This window comes from Acomys minous, assembly GCF_964271855.1.
Source record: "Acomys minous genome assembly, chromosome: 3".
NCBI lineage: Eukaryota > Metazoa > Chordata > Mammalia > Rodentia > Muridae > Acomys > Acomys minous.
The window spans coordinates 140671740-140690659 of NC_140485.1; the positions used below are offsets into that span (position 1 = coordinate 140671740).

The following is an 18920-nucleotide window of genomic DNA, read 5'->3' on the forward strand; positions in this document are numbered from 1 at the left end:
TGAGGGGAGAGGGACGGGAGAGAGATGGGATCATGGTCTTAAAATACTAGCAGGGATTAGATGTACCCTGTGCTGCGACAGGGGACGGAATTTGTCCCAGGGAAGCTGCGGATCATTCCCAAACAGTGGGGCTGAACATGTCAGGGGGAAGTAGTCCCTCCCACACTCTCCCAATTTGGGGGGACAGCAGACTCCTGATCACAGGTGTGCCCATGAAACCAGAGGACAACCCTCAAGTCGCTTCCTAAGATCTGCAGGAAACAGCCGAAAGACAGCCCAACGGGATCATTGGTGACAACCTCCATGTAAATAGAAACCAATAATTAAAATGAGGAAGGTCAAGGGCCCAGAATAAAGGTGGAGGTGGAAGACACTGAGGCTAAAGTCCTGTCTTCAGGCCAAACCTATTTAAAGGCATGGAGCAAAATGGGTATGTGAGGGTGAAGGAAGGAAGGTAGGGCTGGCTTAGTTAGAAGGAAAACTGCCTAGCGAATAGAGCTGACCAAACGTCAAACAAGAGCGGTGTTGGGAGACAGGGTCCTACGAGTATGAGCACTGCCAATGACTGGGAAGGTTCACTTGGGGTCTGTGAAATTCAGAGGGCAACTGGGTAACTGCGAGCTGCCAGGTCCCAACAGGGAGATGCAAGAAGTGTCACCATGCCAGGGGCTGAAATGCCTTGTCCGGGTGCCAAACAACACTCCACATGCACTTGATTCAAGGTAGAAGAATAAGCTGTTGCTCTTTTATATGTGTGTTTTTAATTAAAATAAAAGATAAATTCCAAGAAAGAAAAAAAAAGACACTTTAGTCTACTAAACTGAAGGCAGGAGCACAGGATTTGAAGACTCCAGTAGGGTTGCGGTGCAGCTCACGGCCCCTGTGCACCTCGCTCGATCCCACAGTCTGTAAACAAGGTCTAGACCCTGGGCTTCTAAGACTGCACTCAGCTCTAACTATTTTAAAGAAGAAAAGCTACGAGGTCAGAGTAAGTGCTACATCCTAAAACACAGTCGAAGCCCCTTCCTGAGCTTGGCTCCGATTTTCTTTTCTTTTTGTGTTTGCTTTGGTTTTTCAAGACAGGGTTTCCCTGTGTAACATCCCTGGCTGTCCTGGACTCACTTTGTAGACCAGGCTGGCCTTGAACTCACAGAGATCCACCTGCCTCTGCTACCCTGAGTGCTGGGATTAAAGGCATGCACCACCACGCCCAGCTCCTTTTTTTTTTTTTTTAAACATCTTTGTTAGCAGAACGAAACTGAGTTCAGAGAGTGGAAACACAAAGGACTTTAGTTGGCATCTTACACCCACCAGGCATATAGTTCCAATAGAGATGAGGAGGGGAGAGTGGAGTCAAAGCTTACAGATAAACAAGTCAACCTGGCCCACAGCTGTCCCTCTCAACCGCTGCCTAGATGACGTGATGTCCGTGGATTGAGAAAGGAACTCAGCATGCAGAGGCCAGAGTTATTTTGGTGTTCACGTGGAAAGACGTCCTGGCTTGGGATATGATACTCTGAGTGGGTGCCTCAGAGCACAGAAACAAGTGGACTCTTGGGAGACAAGCAGGGAGGTAGAACGCGGGTGTGAGCCGTCTCCAGACCGTGGTCCTGGTTCACCATAGGAACTCAGGAAATGTTGGCTGAAAAAAATCTGGAGAAAATGTTTCTTCTGGGGAAATGTGAATAAACGTATGCCCATGGTGAGCTAGACACGGCTTCACATAACATGCCTTCCCTGGGGAGTTCACTCGCAACAGTACCTGGTGGATTCTGAGCCAAAGATTCTGGAGAAAAGAAAAATTTGGAGTTACTAAGGTTTTTTTTTTGTTGGTTTTTTTTTTTTCTTTTTCATTTTTTGAGACAGGGTTTCCCTGTGTAGCTGTGGCTATCCTGGACTTGCTTCGTAGACCAGGCTGGCCTCAAACTCACAGAGATCTGCCTGCCTCTGCCTCCCTGAGTGCTGGGGTTACAGGTGTGCACCAACGTGCCTGGCTACTGAGAATTTTGCTGTCTTTAAAAACCCTGTTATAAGACAGGAGGAGGTGGCTCACACCTTTAATCCCAGTACTTGGGAAGCAGAAGCAAGTGGATCTCTGTGAGTTTGAGGTCAATGTGGTTTACAAAGAGAGATCCAAGGAAGCCAGGGCTACATGGAGAAATCCTGTCTCGAACCACCCCCCCCCACACACACACACCAGTTATGTTATGTAAACATGTTTTTGTTCAATCCCAGGTGTGGGATATGGGGCTGCTTCAGACTGTCCATCATTTGCCTCTTGTGTGCTCTGGCCAAGGCGTGTTTCTGTAAAGCTGACGATGGTTTAATTCTGGGAACTCTAGAGAGGGTATAAAAAGCCCAGAGCCTGAAGACAGGAGGCACGGCTGTTCCTCCTGCCGGCTCCTGCTCCCGCTGCAGCTGTCGCCGGTTTGCCAAGTGGCCAAGAGAAAAGAAACAAGAAGTTGGAGATAGCCTGACAAGACGGAGACTGGACTTGCCCCCAAGGAGCTCACCACCTGGTCATCAGGAAGTAGCAAACGGATCTCAACGCCCCCACCCTCCACTAGCTGCCTTTCTCTCCTATCTACTGTTGGGGGGCTGGAAGGGGTTAGCGCGGAGAAGGGAGGCAGAGGTATAAGAACGCAAATAAAATAGATACAAAATATGTCAACATGGGACGGGCTGAGGCGATAGATGCCTTGGAGAGAAATGTTTTTGCCACTCATTACAAGGACCTGATTGTAACCCTGGCCTCTGTGTAAAAAGCTGAGCATGGTGGCTTGAGCTTGGGATCCTAGCTACTAGAAGGCAAAGACAGGAGGATCTCTGGGGCTCTGTGGCCATCCTGCCTAGTCAGTCAGTCAGTGGGAGACTTCAAAAAAATAAGGTGGAGAGTGATCGAGCAACACGCCCAACTTTAACCTCTGTCCTCTACATGCATGCTCTCACCTCCACACATAAGGACACACGGAGAATCTAAGCAATCAGGGAACATGCGACTATTGCCCTAACAGATCAGAACCACGGCATCCTGACATCCTGAGGTCCCAGCCAGGGGGGCCCTGTCAGACTATGGCCTTTGGGTGGCCCCCACCCACACTCTGGGCCCTCAAACCTTCCAGAGATTCTCGCTCACTTGTCACAGCCTGGCTTGGGCATTCAGGTCTCACTTACACCTTTGATTACCTGATATTATTTGGCATGAGAAAAGTCACCTGACCTCTCTGGGTCTCAGTTCCAGATCTACATTCTAGAAATTTCATGACTAAGGCTGCAATGCCGTAGTAGGGTTTTCAGTACCAAACATGGTCACAGGCAAGTCAATACCTCATTCCGTGTCTACAGGATGAGTGAACGAAGGAATGAATACCCGTCAAGCCTCCCAAAAAGATTTTTTTTTCCCCTTAAAAACCTTGAAGGAACAATCAAACGCGAAGTTCTGGCTTTGCCGACTTTGATTCTCTGTCACTGAACAAGTTGAAAAATCTTACTGAGAGACACTTGAACCTTTTAAGTACCATCTTGGAGTAGTGATGACCTCTCGTGTGTATTTATACACTAAGATTTATAATAACCACTTGAAAGACTAGGGTTTTCGCCCCTAAGGAGCAAAGCTATGTGAAATGTAAGAAAATATTCCAAGTTGAAAGGTCCAAATATGTAAGATCTGGAGTGTTGGAGTTCTTTCCACGAGTAGAAAACACCTTGGTGCTTGACAAACCCACTTTCTTGTGGAGCTGGGGGACAGGTGGGCACTCAGGTGACCCTTGAAGGCTGACGAAAGCTTGCCTCACCCTTACCGAGAATTCCTTCTGAGAAGTGTGGCCAGCCTGGCTAAGGGGTTTGTAGTATGCCTGGGTCAAGACAGGTAACATTTGAAGATGGAGAAACTGGTTCTGGGGCAGACCCTTAGCCAAGACTTCCAGTGGGGACCTGCACCTGGGTCACTTTGCAAAACCTTCTCAAAGTAAAATCGTGTGACCCCTCAACTCCTCCGTAAAGGAATATTTTTCTATATAAGGCAAAGCACTACTTTCATTGTATTATACCATTGCATTATACCATTCTGGACACATGAAGTGGAAATTTTTTAATATTTTATTTAATTTTAACTTATGTGCATTGGTGTGAGGGAGTCAGATTTTAGAGTTACAGACAGTTGTATGCTGCCATGTGGATGCTGGGAATTGAACCCAGGTCCTTTGGAAGAGCCGACAGTGCTCTTAACCACTGAGCCATCTCTCCAGCCCCATGAAGTGGAATTTAATACTTTCAGATGTGTTTTTTTGATAGGCATCTAAAAATGCATGCCTTAATCTCCTGGGGGTTTGTTGCTGTTGTGGTTTGTTTTGTTTTTTGGTTTTTGTTTTTGTTTTGGGTTTTTTGAGACAGGGTTTCTCTGTATAGCCTTGGCTGTTCCGAACTCACTTTGTAGACCAGGCTGGCCTGGAACTCACAACGATCCACCTGCCTCTGCCTCCCGAGTGCTAAGATTAAAGGCGTGTGCCACCACACCTAGCCCTGTTGTTTTGTTTTTTGTTTTGTTGTTTTTCTTTCTTTTTCTCCAGCTGAGGGTTAATTCCATTTCTTTGTACTACTAAAGATGACATAATACCATTTATTTCCCAAAGAGGAAGGGGGATAAGAATGGGACATTCAGATCACATTTTAAAATGAAGGTATTTAATAGTTGAGGAAGAAAATAAAAACAAAACCATGGGGCCAGCAGGAAGGGGAACCACGCACCGGGTTCGAGACCAGCAGCACTGCACCAGACAATGAGGAGATTCCTTTAGTTTTGGACCAGTTTTAGGTACTTTCTGAATTTTTTTTTCCTGTTTCATTTTCTCTTGATCAAAGTGAAAATATAATTAAAGATTCAGAAATTCCTCTTCTTGGAGACAGGCAGAGACGACATGCCTATCCTAGAGACGGCATGAGGCATGAAAGATTCCTCCCACATTGGCTACCACAGGACTTTTTGATCCACTGGGTGCTTCCTGCTTGGTGAAACCCCACCAGATACATCTACCCCAGCGCACTGTTAATTACTTTTCTATTTACTTAGCTGACGTGAGTGGAAATGCTTGACTCCTATGCTAAGAAGACTGCATTCCAATCCTGTGAGGTTGAAGGCAGCCTGGGCCCAACTTTTATCTCGTTGCAGTGTCAAATTAGCACCTAACAGACACCCAGTTGGACAGGAATGATATTACTTCTCTGCAGAAACCAGGAGTTCTCAGATGTCAATAAACTGCCGCGGGGCACTCTCTGCTTCTTTTATGCTGAAAATGACCGGAAGAGTTAACTGTGGGCAGTCTAAACCCCAAAGAGGGATGTTTCCTGTCAAATCTAGCTGTGAGACCATGGCATGAGGACAAATTCAATTTTAGACCCTAAGGACGGAAGCCAGGCCCAGTCGCGGCATACAATTATATTGTATTCTTCAGATAAGACACACCTAACCCTAAGACACACCCATTTTTTTAGAGCAGTAAAACAAGAAAAACAGTAAAAATGGAAATTGAGGATCTGTTTTTGTTCTGTGTATGACCCACAGCCATCCCAGGAGTTAGGCAGGCAGGAAGTCCTGGTGGACAGTGCCCTAACTGACGGCGTGAGGTGAGGAGCAAGGAAAGGTGTGTGGCTGGCGGGTCCTAGGCTCTCAGCTGCAGAAAGCCCTCCGTGGTGGTTCCAGCGGCCCGGAAGCAGCAATCAGAATGGTCCATCCCAGCGTCTGACTTACCTTCGTCATAGGCTCTCCTACAACATGGCCTCTAACAAAACGAGGCTGTCTCGAACCCCTGACAACACTATTGTTTACCTGTACACCAAGAAGGTTGGGAGAACACTTAAATCTGCTTGCGATATGTGCCCAGGCAGACTACGAGGGGTTCGTGCTGTGAGGCAAGATAAATATGCAGCTTTTTTAAGTAATAAAAGTCAAGGCTTGATCAAAAACAAAAAGCAAACCAAAAACATGAATCAACCATAAGGTGCACCCTAATTTCCCCCCAACATTTGTGGAGGGAAGTGCATCTTATGGTCTGAAAAATACGGTAATCCTACAGCTGTGGAGGCAGAGACAAGCGGGCCTTGCAGCTTGCTAACCAGGCAGCTTTGCCTACTGGTAAACTCCAAGGCCCAGTGGGACTCTGTCTCAAAAAAATAAAAAATAAAAAAATAAAAATAAGAAAGAAAGGTAGACAGCTCCTGAGGCTGACCTCTGGCCTACACACACACACACACACACACACACACACACACACACACACACCACAGAGACATGTAGGCATGTGCTTACCCAGAAACCCATCTGCACATACACACGTATGTACAAAAACATGCCGAGTCTCACAAAGATGAGCTGAGGAAAGAGTTGACATCCCAAATGCCTGCAAAGGTCACGTCTCCACCCCCAAGCCAGGTCTCCATGGGGAAACATTAAAACAGTCTTGACCTGTGTCCACACTGAGGCCACAGGGTGGTCAGTTTAAAGGAAAACAGAAGCAGAGATAAGGCTTAATCTCTCCCATCCTCTTCGAGCACAGGAGGAGCAGCGGGCTTGAGGCTGTCCCCACTGGGGGCGGTTATTTAAGGCAAAGAGGAAGGATCCCACATCTGATGACAGTGGAAGATCAGCTTCATTTCTGTTCCTCAAACCGGGGAGCAAAGTCCTGGAAGTGTTCTGAGCGCACTGTACGGGGGGAAATACAGCCCTCTCTGCTTTTCAACTTATGATTTTGCCTGGCCTTCGTCTGGTTTGGTGAGCTCTCCTGAAAGTCTGGTCTCTTTCTCAAACACCCAAACAAGCTCTGAGGAAAGGTGTAATGACAGACTGCAAGACAGACCCGCAGTTAGCTTTCTATTTCTGCTTCTGTCTTTCCATTACACCCTTAGCTCTCCCACAAATCTACCGAGGATGGCACTATGCAAATGACCCCCTAGATATGCAGGGACCATGTCAGATGCCCCTAGACCGTTAAGGGCATCCCTTCCCCTCTCACATGGGTCCCAGGTCTCCACCTTCCAAAGACACCCTATGCGGGTCTGCCACAGTCACCTAGCCCTGCCTCGGAGCCTCGGCATACTCCACCTTGTTTTCCTCTGCAACTGCTTACCCAAGGCCTTCGTCTCTGATAACCTTTAGGGTGACACCCAAAGGTTTGCTCTGCCACTCTTACCTGTTTGGATTCCTTTGGGAGTCTTGCAAAACCTGACCATGTGTCCTGTGACCTATGGCCTCAGTTAGAAAAGGCAGAGCCTAACGCTGAAACCCCCGGAGCCCCACTGGCCACGGCTTTCTGGCCCTCACCCTTCCCCGTTCACTCCTCTTCCGAGTCCCCTCCCCTCTCCTCCATGGATGTGGGTGACACTATTCTGCCTTGTCTCTTCCCAGATCACTTTGCTCCAGGCTGTAGAGCAGGTTCTCCCACCCCACAGGCTGCACGACTAAGGCTATTTTAGGATGTCTACTAAGCATGCATGCACTTGGAAATGTCCTTCAGCTTTCAAAGCCTTCTTCCACAGTGCTAGCAATTCTCCCTGACCCTTGACCTTTGACCCTGTTAGTGGGAACAGATACTATCTCCCTGTCAGAACACTGCTTCTGAGAGTGGGAAGATAAGTCTTTCCTTTCTCTTCTCTCTTCTTCCTCTTCTTCTCCTTCTTCTTCCTCTTCTTCCTCTTCTTCTTCTCTTCTCTTCTCTTCTCTCTCTCTCTCTCTCTCTCTCTCTCTCTCTCTCTCTCTCTCACCTCTCCCTCTCTGAGTCAATTATGCATCTGAGTCTATTAATCTTACAAACAGCTGCAGAGTTGAAGAGGCTGACTCGGACAGCTGAGGTCTTAAGAAGCTGGCAAACTGGACCATTATTATAATGAAGCCCCGTGATGTGTAAGCATGGCTCTGGGTGACCAAGCACAACTCTTTAAGTCTGGAAAATTGTAAAGGATGTGTAAGGGCTTAAAAAAAACAAAAACAAAACCAAAAACAAACAAACAAAAAAAACCCAAGGACACAGACTACCTCCTGTAGGCCATGTTCCCCAGGTCCCTCCCGGGGGCACCTGCTCCTGCTGACTCAGCAGTCTCCAGGCCCTCCTCTCTAAGCTGACAAACTGTGCAGAGCGGAGATGCTTTCAGCTCTTACTTGTCTTCTTCTCTCCCTGTCCTGGCCACAGGTCACAGAGACTGGGGTGAATGACAGCGTGGACACAGAGGGTACGCTGCGGTCCTCTTCTGTTAAGACCTGTTCATTCGTCTGCCTGCCTCTTAAATTTGGTTCACTGGCATTTTTAAAAAGAGAATTTATCTTCCCCTGCCCCCAGATGCAGCAAACAGATGCTGGGCCCAAAGACCTTGCACAGCCAATAAAATAGGTTGTAAAATCAGTAAAGTTGCTAAGAGAATTTCAGCAAATTCTAGGTTTTGTTTTTGTTTTTTGTGTTTTTAAAGGCTGCTCCTTTTGATGGTCTATGGGAGAGGGTGGGGTTCCTGTATAAAACTCCATCTGTTCATCTCAGTACGACTGAATGTGGTAAGAAGAGGGGCAGAAGGTGGAGTGATGTGTGAGCTGTGATCCTGACAAAGCAGAGATGGCGGATGGTGCCAGTGATAAAGACAGAGCTGTCATAATCAATTAGCTTTTAACTTTCCGTACAGATCTCGAATGCGCTGCGTTCTTTAGATTTTAATGTGTGTCTTCAAAGTAATTTTGTAAGCTGTTTAAACGCTGCTCCCTTTTACGACTCCACATAATTTGATTATAGAAGCCATCCTCCGGCCTTTGGGTATGCAAATTCAACATCAAGATGACTTCCCCCATATTTTGGTAGAATTTGATGTTACAGTGATAGGAAGTGACACAATGGGTACCAACTGCCTATTGTCTGTGCAAAGAGGCCATTCAGACTTCATGTGGCAACAGGGTAAGTGTAGTCCAGATTAAAAAATAATCTGCCAGCTGAGGGTAGTGGCACACGCCTTTAATCCTAGCACTCTGGGAGACAGAGGCAGGTGAATCTCTATGAGTTTGAGGCCACATAGTGAGTTCCAGGACAGCCAGAGCTACATAGTGAGACCCTGTCTTGGAAAAATAAAATCTGGAGCCCATAGGCAGGGCAGGGAGTGGGGTTTGTAGTCAAACTGCCTTGGACTGTTATCCCAAGACTACAGGGCACTGGGCTTGTGAGTAAACCCTTGGGGCCTCAGTGTCCCCACCTGTCGAATGGGTGTCTCCACTCCCTGAGGCAGACACTACTTGAACAGAGTGGTGTCCCAGCTGCTGAGATAAAACAATCCGGACAACTCCTCCTCTGAGAAGGAAAGGGTTTTATTTGGTTTGCAACCCCACATGTGGCCCCTCATTCTGAAGACGTCAAGGTAGGACCTTGGGCAGCTAGTTACAGCACGTCTATAGTCAAGACCGGAAAACACTGAACACATTCTCACTGCCTGCTTGCTTCTGCTAATGCTCCGTCAGCTTTCCTCATCAATGGAATTCAGGGCCCAGCCAATGACATGGTGCCAGACACATTCAGGGTAGGATCTTCCCCCTTAATCAGTGGTCAAGACCAAAGCAGTGCCCCACAGGCATGCACATAGCCCAACCTGATCTACGTAATTCCTCCTTAAGACTCTTCCCAGTCAACATGAGGCTGTGTCAAGTAGACTGACTGAACGCTAACCAACACAGTTCCCCCCAGCAGTTCCGTTGTGACCTTGATGCTACTAACCTGTGACTGGAAACAGAAGCCAGGCGGGACTTGTCCTTTGTCAAGGACAAGTAAGAATGCAGAGCTGAAACCTTGCCAATGGAGGGGATGAAGTTGCATGCATCTTTCAGGAGTGCAGAATGTAAGCTTCTGGCCCACGCATTCCTTGCTGTCATGGATCAGACATGCTGGGTGCTGAGAACTGGAGAATACAGGTTAGAAGCCATAATCATCGACCTCCAGGAATTCGCAGTGTGATGAGAGGAGGCCAGAAATTATACTAGCAGGGATGAGCACAGCCTCCAAGTTCTGCACCTGGAAGGCCAGTTCTGCCCTGGGGGTGGGGGGTGGGGGCAATTCTGGAAGGTTTCACGAAGGAATGCGCTCTTCAGCTGAGCCTAGGGAGAGGGGTAAGATCCCTAGACAGATGCAAGGAGCTCGTTCCCGTTAGGATAGTGGTTAACTGACGGCTAAGGATACAGGATGGCATCAGAGGTATGAGGGGAGGGGCAGGGCCATTCTTGGATAGTCATTCCTCAGGGCTTTTCAGTGACCTGGGGCTCACAGATGAGGCTATGCTTTCTGGCCACTAAACACAAAAGATCCTCCCAAGTGCTGGAAATACATACAATCATGTGTACATATGGGCTCTTTTAATGTGGATCTGGGGACTGAACCTAGGCATCACGCTTATATGCAGGTGCTTTGTCAACTGGCTGTTTCTCTAGGCCAGTATTGGAAACTGGACTTGGGAGCTTATATAAGTGTGTGTGTGTGTGTGTGTGTGTGTGTGTGTGTGTGTGTGTGTGTATACAGTGGTTCTCAGTCTTTCTAATGCTGTGATCCTTTAATACAGTTCCTCATGTTGTGTTGACCTCCAACCCCAAAATTATTTTTGTTACTACTTCATAGCTATAAGTTTCCTATTGTTACGAATCATAAACATCTGATACACAGATGGTCTGAGGCAACCCCTGAGAAAAGACTGTTCAGGTCCCCAAAGGGTGGCAACATGCAGGTTGAGAATCACTGCTCTACTGGATACAGGCCAGCAGGGCTGAAGCTCAGGTGTAGCATGGTCCCGTCCCTGACAAAGACCCACCCAGTCTCAAGTGTCAGTAGTGTTCATGCGGAGACCCCCAAGTTATCAGAAACTCTACATGCCAATGCGGTAGACACGAGAGTCACTAGCTGACGAGGAAATGGAAGGTTGTCCACGGTGACCTGGAACTTTTTTAGGAATCAATCCATGAAAGGCCTTTCTGATTGTCACCAGCTGAGAGTCTGTCCTAGGTGTGTGTTTCATGAACTCCCTCTGAAATAGCTTTAGTCTGAAGAGACTAAACTTGGTGCTCCTTTTGTTTGTTTGTTTGTTTGTTTGTTTGTGACAGAGTTTCTCTGTGTGTAGCCTTGGCTATCCTAAACTCACTAACTCAGTGACCTGAAAGAGCCAAGAGCCCTGTGTTTTTTTACAAGTCTAACAAACTTTGTTTCTTTTTGCAAGTTACACACACACACACACACACATAGAGAGAGAGAGAGAGAGAGAGAGAGAGAGAGAGAGAGAGAGAGAGAGGCAGGCTTCCCTCCTTATTCCATTTCATTTTCCGGTGACAGTCTGAAAAGATTAAATGGAGACTCAAATAAATGACTCATAAGTTTTAAAATACTTATTGACCTGGGTGGCATGTTGAAATACCCGACTCTATCCTGCCTTGGCCTAATCTTAGCTTCTTCCAGGGTGTCTGTGCTGTATACCCTATACCACCATCAGCCACTTAGTAGCCCGCTTGGCATCAGAGCTGCTGTTACAGTAAAGCATGGGTGCCAATAATTCTCATTTCACTTAGTAATGGCCCAAGGCACAAATGTGTCTTACTATATATTATTATGATGATTTTACTTTAGTATTAGTTTCGTTCTTAATCTTTTACGGTGACTAATTTATAAGTTAAACTTTGTCATAGGCACCTATGTAGGAAAACTGATAGACAGACAGATAGACAGACAGACAGACAGACAGACAGACAGACAGACAGATAGATCTTTTGACTGTTCTTGGTTGAGTTGCCTATGCAGTGGGTAGGGGTGAGCATGGATCATGTGTGCTCATGTAGGTAAGGAGAGACCAATGGCATTGTCTCTTTACAGTAGAAGTTGAGATAAAAATCAGTACTTCATGAAGACAAGTCCTTGCATATAATCTAGGATGAGGAGAGGAAGTACAGGAAGGGAAGACACCCTGGAGATCTGAAACCCAAGGAGGTGGTGGGGGCAGTGTGGCTATTTGTGTCCATTATCACTCAGGATTGCCTCCGAGGGGCCAGTGCAGCCATGCTGGCAAAGCCTGCGTTGTCAAAGAATTGAGCCCCCACCTGAGTTCAAGAGATGAGATATAGGTATGCTGCCCAGGCTAGCCTCAGAGTCCTCAGCTCGAGCAATCCTCCTGCCTCAGCCTTTTCAGTAGCTGGGACTATAGGCATTGCCACTGCTCTCACCTATGACTGAGTACATTTGAGATCCAAAGTGACAGCCCTGATTTTCGACTGATCTCCAACAGAATGGCAATCAGACAGGTGTGTAAAAGTAGCTCACTGCCTCCTTCTGCTAACCTAGGCCTAGGCCTCTGGACAATCTAACCTAGGCCTAGAATGTTTTCATCCTCTGAGACTTAATGCTGAATAAGCTCACTCTTTCTTGTTCTTTCTGAGCTCTTGCTGGCTGGTTCAACTCAGCTGTTCTGGCTCAAACTCCTCTCCAAGCTGACTGATTCAAACTGGCTTCTCTGGCTGAATTGCTCTGCCTGGCCTCAAAACTAACCCTAGCAATCTGTTCTAATCTTCTGGCTCCTTCTCCTTCTCTGGCCCGTTCTCTCTTCACCTGTGTCTGTAAAACTCTCCTGCCTCAGAATTCCATGAACTGCACCGCCATGAACTCAACTCCGCTGCACTGCCTCAACCCACTGACTCAACCGAACTGCCTGAACAGCACTGACCAGAACTCAGAGATCTGCAAGCCTCTGTCTCCTGAGTTCTCAAATTCAGGGCATGTACCACCAGGCCTGGATCTAAACTTCTCTTTGCCTGTAACTTCCTCTATACCTGGCTGGCCTTGAACTCAGAGATCTGCTTGCCTCTATCTCCTGGGATTAAAGGAGTATCTGTATTCAAGCCTGATCACATAGTCCCAGGAGGTCTTCTGGTGTGCTCTATGCAGGAGCAGCCATGTTCTGAGTTAAAACTCCCCTATAGGAATGAAATTCATCCACAGAGAGAGCACTGGCAGACCTAGGACAAACACAAAAGCCTCTCCAGGTTCTGATTCTACCTCTAATTCTCTGTGTGACCTGGAGAAAAGTCACATAACCTTGTCTGACCCAAGAACTCTTAGCCCTCGCAGCACGGTGAACCCTTCGTAGGAAGTGGTGACGTCATGATATGACAGAGATTTCAGCGGATTACTGCACACCCACAGAACACTACAGGGACCAAGAGGGAGGTCCCATGGAGCTCAGCAGCACAGGGGCAAATTATCACATTGGTAACTTCATCCCTTTGGGCCTGCCGAGCTACTTTGGTCTTTAAGGGTTGCTTCTTTAATGAATGTCCAGAAACCCTTATCAGCTAACATCTCGGGCTCCCGGTGATTGGCAGGCAGAGAGGAGAGCGGGAGCAAGAGAGGACAGCCAGCTTGCTCTGTAAGACACAGGCGATACCCTGAGGGGTTGTCTTTCTCTTTTATAAAACTATACTGGAGTATCTCTGAGCCAGCTGAAGGCCTCCTAGCCAGGGAGACGAGGCACGCCGCCGCCGAGAGCAGGGATCACGCACGCAGCTGCTTTTCTTCTTTAGCCTCAGGCCCACAGTCATGAGGCTCCAAACCACAGAAATAAAAGAAAGTCCTTCACCTTTGCAGGTCAGTTTTCTCAACTATTGACTAAAGAATGGAAAGAGATGGCCTCCACTGAAACTTCAGCTCTGAATCTGAAGTTTACAACCGTACGGACCCGCAGCTGCGAGTCATCTCTGCACTAAAACCCCGGGCTGGGCCTTCCGACCTGGGAACCGAGCTGTAGCCATCAGCTCCACTTTCTCCCTGATGGGTAAGGAGGCCTCTCCTTTAGGTATGGCTGCCCTTAGGGGGAAGCTGGTCCAGACATTCTGGGTTACAGAAAACTGGAGCAGGCACCTGAGGTGACGCGTGTGTACCTCACCCTGCAAGGCCTTCCTCCCCAGTTGGTTCTTGACCCTTAACTGAGCCAATACCAAGAAACCAACACAGGTGTCAGAGATACATTGGTGTCTTTTAAATTATTTTTAAGCATTAAGAACTTGGTCTGGGACAGGCGTGGTGGTGCATGGCTTTAATCCCAGCATTTGGGAGGTAGAGGCAGGAGAATCTCTGTGAGTTCGAGGCTAGCCTGGTCTACATAGTGAGTCAAGGGCAGCCTGGGTGATACAGAGAAACCATGTCTCAAAAAACAAAACAAAACAACAAAAACCCACAAACAAGAAAGAAAGAAAAGAAAAAAAAAACTTGGTCTGGAGAGTGAGTTCCAGGACGGATAGGGCTACACATAGAAACCCTGTCTCAAAAAGCCAAAATAAATAAATAGACATAATAAATAAATAAGAATTTAGATTTGTTATGTATAAAAGATCATATATTGGTTGAGTTCCACATTTTTATTGATTGGTATGTCTCAGCAATACCTATCGTGAATATCATTTTTAAAAAGATGTTTTGATAGACATCTTTGCTAAATACCAGACCGTACTTAACTTCCAGGGATTGTCGGCAGTTCCTCAGAGTACAGCTTTTGCGGTTGTTCCACTAGTGCAGCCAAGCCTCTGCCTTGCAGTAGCTGGAACTGAGCCTGAGCCCTGATAGAACCAGACTCCGTAAGAGGCCCTGGGTGTGGTTTGACGAGAGCTTGTCTGGCTTGTCTCTTTTCCTCTAGACAGCACTGTGAGGAGGGGACCAGTCTTGCTTCATTTTCAGGGAAGATGTGGAGGTGCTAAGTCACGTGCCGCATACCCTGGTGTAGGGCCCAGTTTCAAACCCAGGAAATTATGCCCTGGGAGCACTACATGACTGTGCCAACAGTTCCCTTGTGTGTGGCGGGGACTCCTGACTAAATCTACCCTAAGGGCCTCCAAGACCAAAATCACACATAGCATTGGGAAGAGGCCCTGAGTCTTTTTCTCCTCTCAAGAGTAGACAATGTTATTTTACCACGGGACGATAAGGAACTCAGTGTGGGTTGCAGGTTCGTGTGTAGAACACACATCCACTTAATTTCTAACAAAGTTGATATTGGAAGATATGGAGCACGTTTCTAGGGGTCTAGATAACTTTTCAAACCATAAAGAAGTAGGGCTGGCAAGACGGCTCAGGGAGTAAAGGGCTTGCCATGCAACCACGGGGACCCATATAAAGCCAGATGTGTTAGCTCACATCTGGAACCTTAGAGCTTCAGATGGAAGGTGGACACAGAGGAATCCCTGGAACTTCCTGGACCAGATAGCCTGGCATATGTGGCATTGAACAACAGACTGTCTCAAAGATGGTGGAAAGTAGGGATTGATTCCCAAAGTTGCCTTCTGATCTCCATATGTGTGCTGTGGATCTGTCTACCAGAACTCACACATGCAAACACATACAGAGATTTTAAAAATGAGACTACAAAGAGGTCCTTAGACAAAACAAGCAAGCAACATAAAACAAAAATCAAACAAAGCAAAGAATGTTGGGAATTTCTTCACTGATTATGCCGTCTCCAAATCTACTTCCGCCTACCCCACTCCCTTCTATTCACTGTCCAGCCTCGAAGCCCCAAACCCTTTGGCCATCTCTGCTCACAGACTTCCTGAGGACCACTGTCCTAGACCCTGGCTTGGTAACTCCAGTTTCCTGAGTGACTGACCATGCCTGTGTCCTGGATGGCCAGTACCTTCTCTTGGCCTGGGTCAACCAAATTCTCTCTTCCTGAAACACACACAAACAACAGACGGATGTCCCTGGAGCAGTGTGTCATACAGTAGAGTCTGGTGACAGATTCTATCCCAATAGTCTCTGAGGTAGCCATCTCAGCTTCTCAATAGTTCTCTGTGCTGTTTAAATGGTTGGTTGCATCCTAATATCACTTAAGGCTGCACAGTTTTGTTGTTGTTGCTGCTGCTGTTTTTAAAAAATAGCTTAGAGCCGGGCAGTGGTGGCACACGCCTTTAATCCCAGCACTCAGGAGGCAGAGGCAGGTGGATCGCTGTGAGTTCAAGGTCAGCCTGGTCTACAAAGCGAGTCCAGGAGAGCCAGGGATACACAGAGAAACCCTGTCTCAAAAACAAACAAACAAACAACAGCAACAACAACAACAACAAAAAATAGCTTACCATGTAGGAAAAAAAACCAAACAAACCTCCCCTGGATTCCCCAATTTACCTGCTTGTAATAATCTGCTGACTTCCTCTCCAGGTCAAGGTGTTTCCTGTGTCGTCATCACTGGTTATGACCAGATGGCCACACACTCCACACCGGCTACAATAGCCACATCTATGCCATGGTAGTAAGCAGTTTCTTCTTCATCTTCCTTGCCTACCACATACCTACTGAAAGGCAGCCTTCTGCCTCTGCTTTACTGGGTGAGAAAGGATCTAGGAGTGAGGGTGGGAGGCAGGTTCTGACTGATCTAGATATCCTTCTGTCTCAACATCTCACAGTAAGACACTGATAGCCCAAGGCATAGCCCCGGATTTTCTCCCTAGAAATGATCCATCACCTGGGCAGCTAAAGGAAATCTGATTGAAAAAATACTAACAGCTGGGTTGTAACAGCTCCGACCTATAATACTAGATCTGGGGAGGCAGAGGCAGGGAGACTGTTCTAAGTTTGAGGCCAGTCTGGGCTGCATAATGAGTCCCAAGACATCTTGGGCTACATAGTGAGATCCAATCTTAAATAGATAAATGACAGAATTGACACATACTCACTTGGCTATGACAGGAAAGATGTGCCACTTCTGTGTCCATCCCTGCATCCCATCCCTGCCACTTGCTCTAAGGGAAGAGCTGCATGGTGGCTTCCAGAGGAGTAAGTGTCCCAGGGCCCTATGAAAGTGGTGCTATCCTGGAGGTTTCTTTGCAGGTACAGTTATGTTGGGTATTGGCATGCAACAACCTGCTTACTCAGGTGGACCCAAATCCACTTATACACATATCCACACAGGAAATGAGGCATTGGCAAGGGAAGAAAGCTACACACAGTAACGGAGGCAGAGAGAGACTAGGTTGATGTGGCTACCAGAAGTTGGAGGAGACAGAGGAGAGTCTCAGTCCCCAGATGATGGGGTGCTGCCCAGCAGATGACTTGATCTTAGACCACAGCCCTTCAGGATGATAAGAGGCTCATTCTCTTGTAAAGTATGGAGCTTGTGACTATTTGTCACAGTAGGAAGTGAAGACACCCTCTCAGATGAGAGCCTGATGGCTTTAGAGACTGTCACCTGCTGACAACCCTCTGCTTCCAGGAGGTGACCCCAGGGTACCACAATGCTCCTCGGGATTTCACTTATTCCTGGAGCAACTCCTGTTCACCTGTGTTGGGCTCTGAGATGGAACGCTCAGTTTTTCTCCAGTTTAAGGTCCTAGTGTCCCTTACCTTCCTTGTAGCTTGAGACCAACTGTTCTCGGCCAGCACATCTGTGATGAGCTTGATTCCTCTGTCACCGCTGCCTCTTCTGATGTTCTGGAGCTGCCTGGGGAAGTTCATACTTTCTTGGTCGATGTAGCCATTGAAAGAAAGCTTGGTTGTGATTTTGGTATGACTTTTGTGGCCCACCAAAAGCAAAGGGGAGCTATTCTTCACACAGTCGGCGTCGTGTCCAGAGTGCCCTTGGCCACAGAGCACTCAGCACCAGGGTAGATGCAGACACATTTCAGAGCCCTGCAGTCACTCCAAGGCTCAACACATTTCCTTCTTTCTACTTGGAGCTCTGCTGTCCAGCCTCTCTCAAAGACCTGATGATGGCCACCCACATTCACCCTTGGCTTGTGTAACTCTTTCTCCAGTCCACCGTCCTTCCAGCATCCCCCACCCACCCCAACCCCCACACTGGGAATAGCATCTTTCACCAATGGGTTCCATTACCTCTGCTTGCTTGCTTACACGCTGCCCATTGCTCCCCCATTGGACATGGGTAGATACATAGAAAATGCCTAGAAGCCGAGTATGTACCTTCTCACCTGACGACACCACTCTTCTTTCTTGAGCTGAAGAACAAGCTCCAGGTTGAAGCATCAGGGTCGGGTACAGGGTTTTATACTTTCCCAGTGTTGAGAACAGACAGAGTTAGAGAACTAAGCTAGAAAACCGGGCACTGCGGATTGTTATGACAAGAGGCACATGGGAAAAGCGAACAGAGCTGATGAAGGCCTGCTTGTTGATATGCGCACTATACTCGTGCAACGGCCATCCTTCCACCAAATTATAATTCTTAAATTATTGCAATATTGAATTTAGTGCTGGGCGTGGTGGCACACGCCTTTAATCCCAGCCCTTGGGAGGCAGAGGCAGGAGGTCTACAGAGTGAGTTCCAGGACAGGCAGGGCTACACAGAGAAACCTCTCAAAAAACCAAAAGGAAAAGGAAAAGAAGATGAAGATGAAGAAGAAGAAGAAGAAGAAGAAGAAGAAGAAGAAGAAGAAGAAGAAGAAGAAGAAGTTGTTGTTGTTGTTTATCAGCCCTTGGTGGTGGTGGTGCACACCTTTAATCCCAGTCCTTGGGAGGCAGAGATAGGCTGATATCTGAGTTCAAGGTCAGCCTGGTCTACATAGTGAGTTCCAGGACAGCCAACGCTACATGGAGAAACAAAAAACAAGGCAGTCAAGGGTCTCATTTTAGGCTGATTTTAAGGTACACAAGCCAGGAGACAACCCCTCCCCATTCCCATCTCCTCCACATGAACAGGAAGGAAGCCAGGGTTCAGGTAGCCATTGCTGACTGAAGATTAACGCCGCAGACAACCTCTAGTTCCCCTGAACTCTGTAGAAAACAAGTGTTCTGGTTTTGCAAGTTGTCTTAATGCGTGTCATTAATTATTAAAATCAGAGTTTTCACTGAAAGAGCAGTAAAATCCTGAAGAGATGAGTGTGAGGTGATGGTGTGTAGAACTCAGGTGACTATGGAGTTCCACGGGAGCCGCCTCTGTGT

At 47.3% G+C, this 18920-nt stretch overlaps 1 long non-coding RNA gene across 3 annotated transcripts; it reads right to left on the reverse strand.

Moving 5' to 3' along the window:
- Window positions 1–1279: 1279 nt before the first annotated feature.
- On the reverse strand, window positions 1280–18182 carry LOC311593732. Of its 3 annotated transcripts, none has more exons than XR_014777823.1 (4): window positions 17954–18182; window positions 17370–17466; window positions 9735–9915; window positions 1280–1786 (listed from the first exon to the last, which is right to left on the reverse strand). It is a non-coding gene; the product is annotated as an uncharacterized lncRNA (long non-coding RNA). The 3 variants fall into 3 exon arrangements; XR_014777825.1 differs by lacking the exon at window positions 1280–1786 and adding an exon at window positions 5871–5900; XR_014777824.1 differs by lacking the exons at window positions 9735–9915; window positions 17370–17466; window positions 17954–18182 and adding exons at window positions 5217–5285; window positions 5825–5966.
- Window positions 18183–18920: the final 738 nt, after the last annotated feature.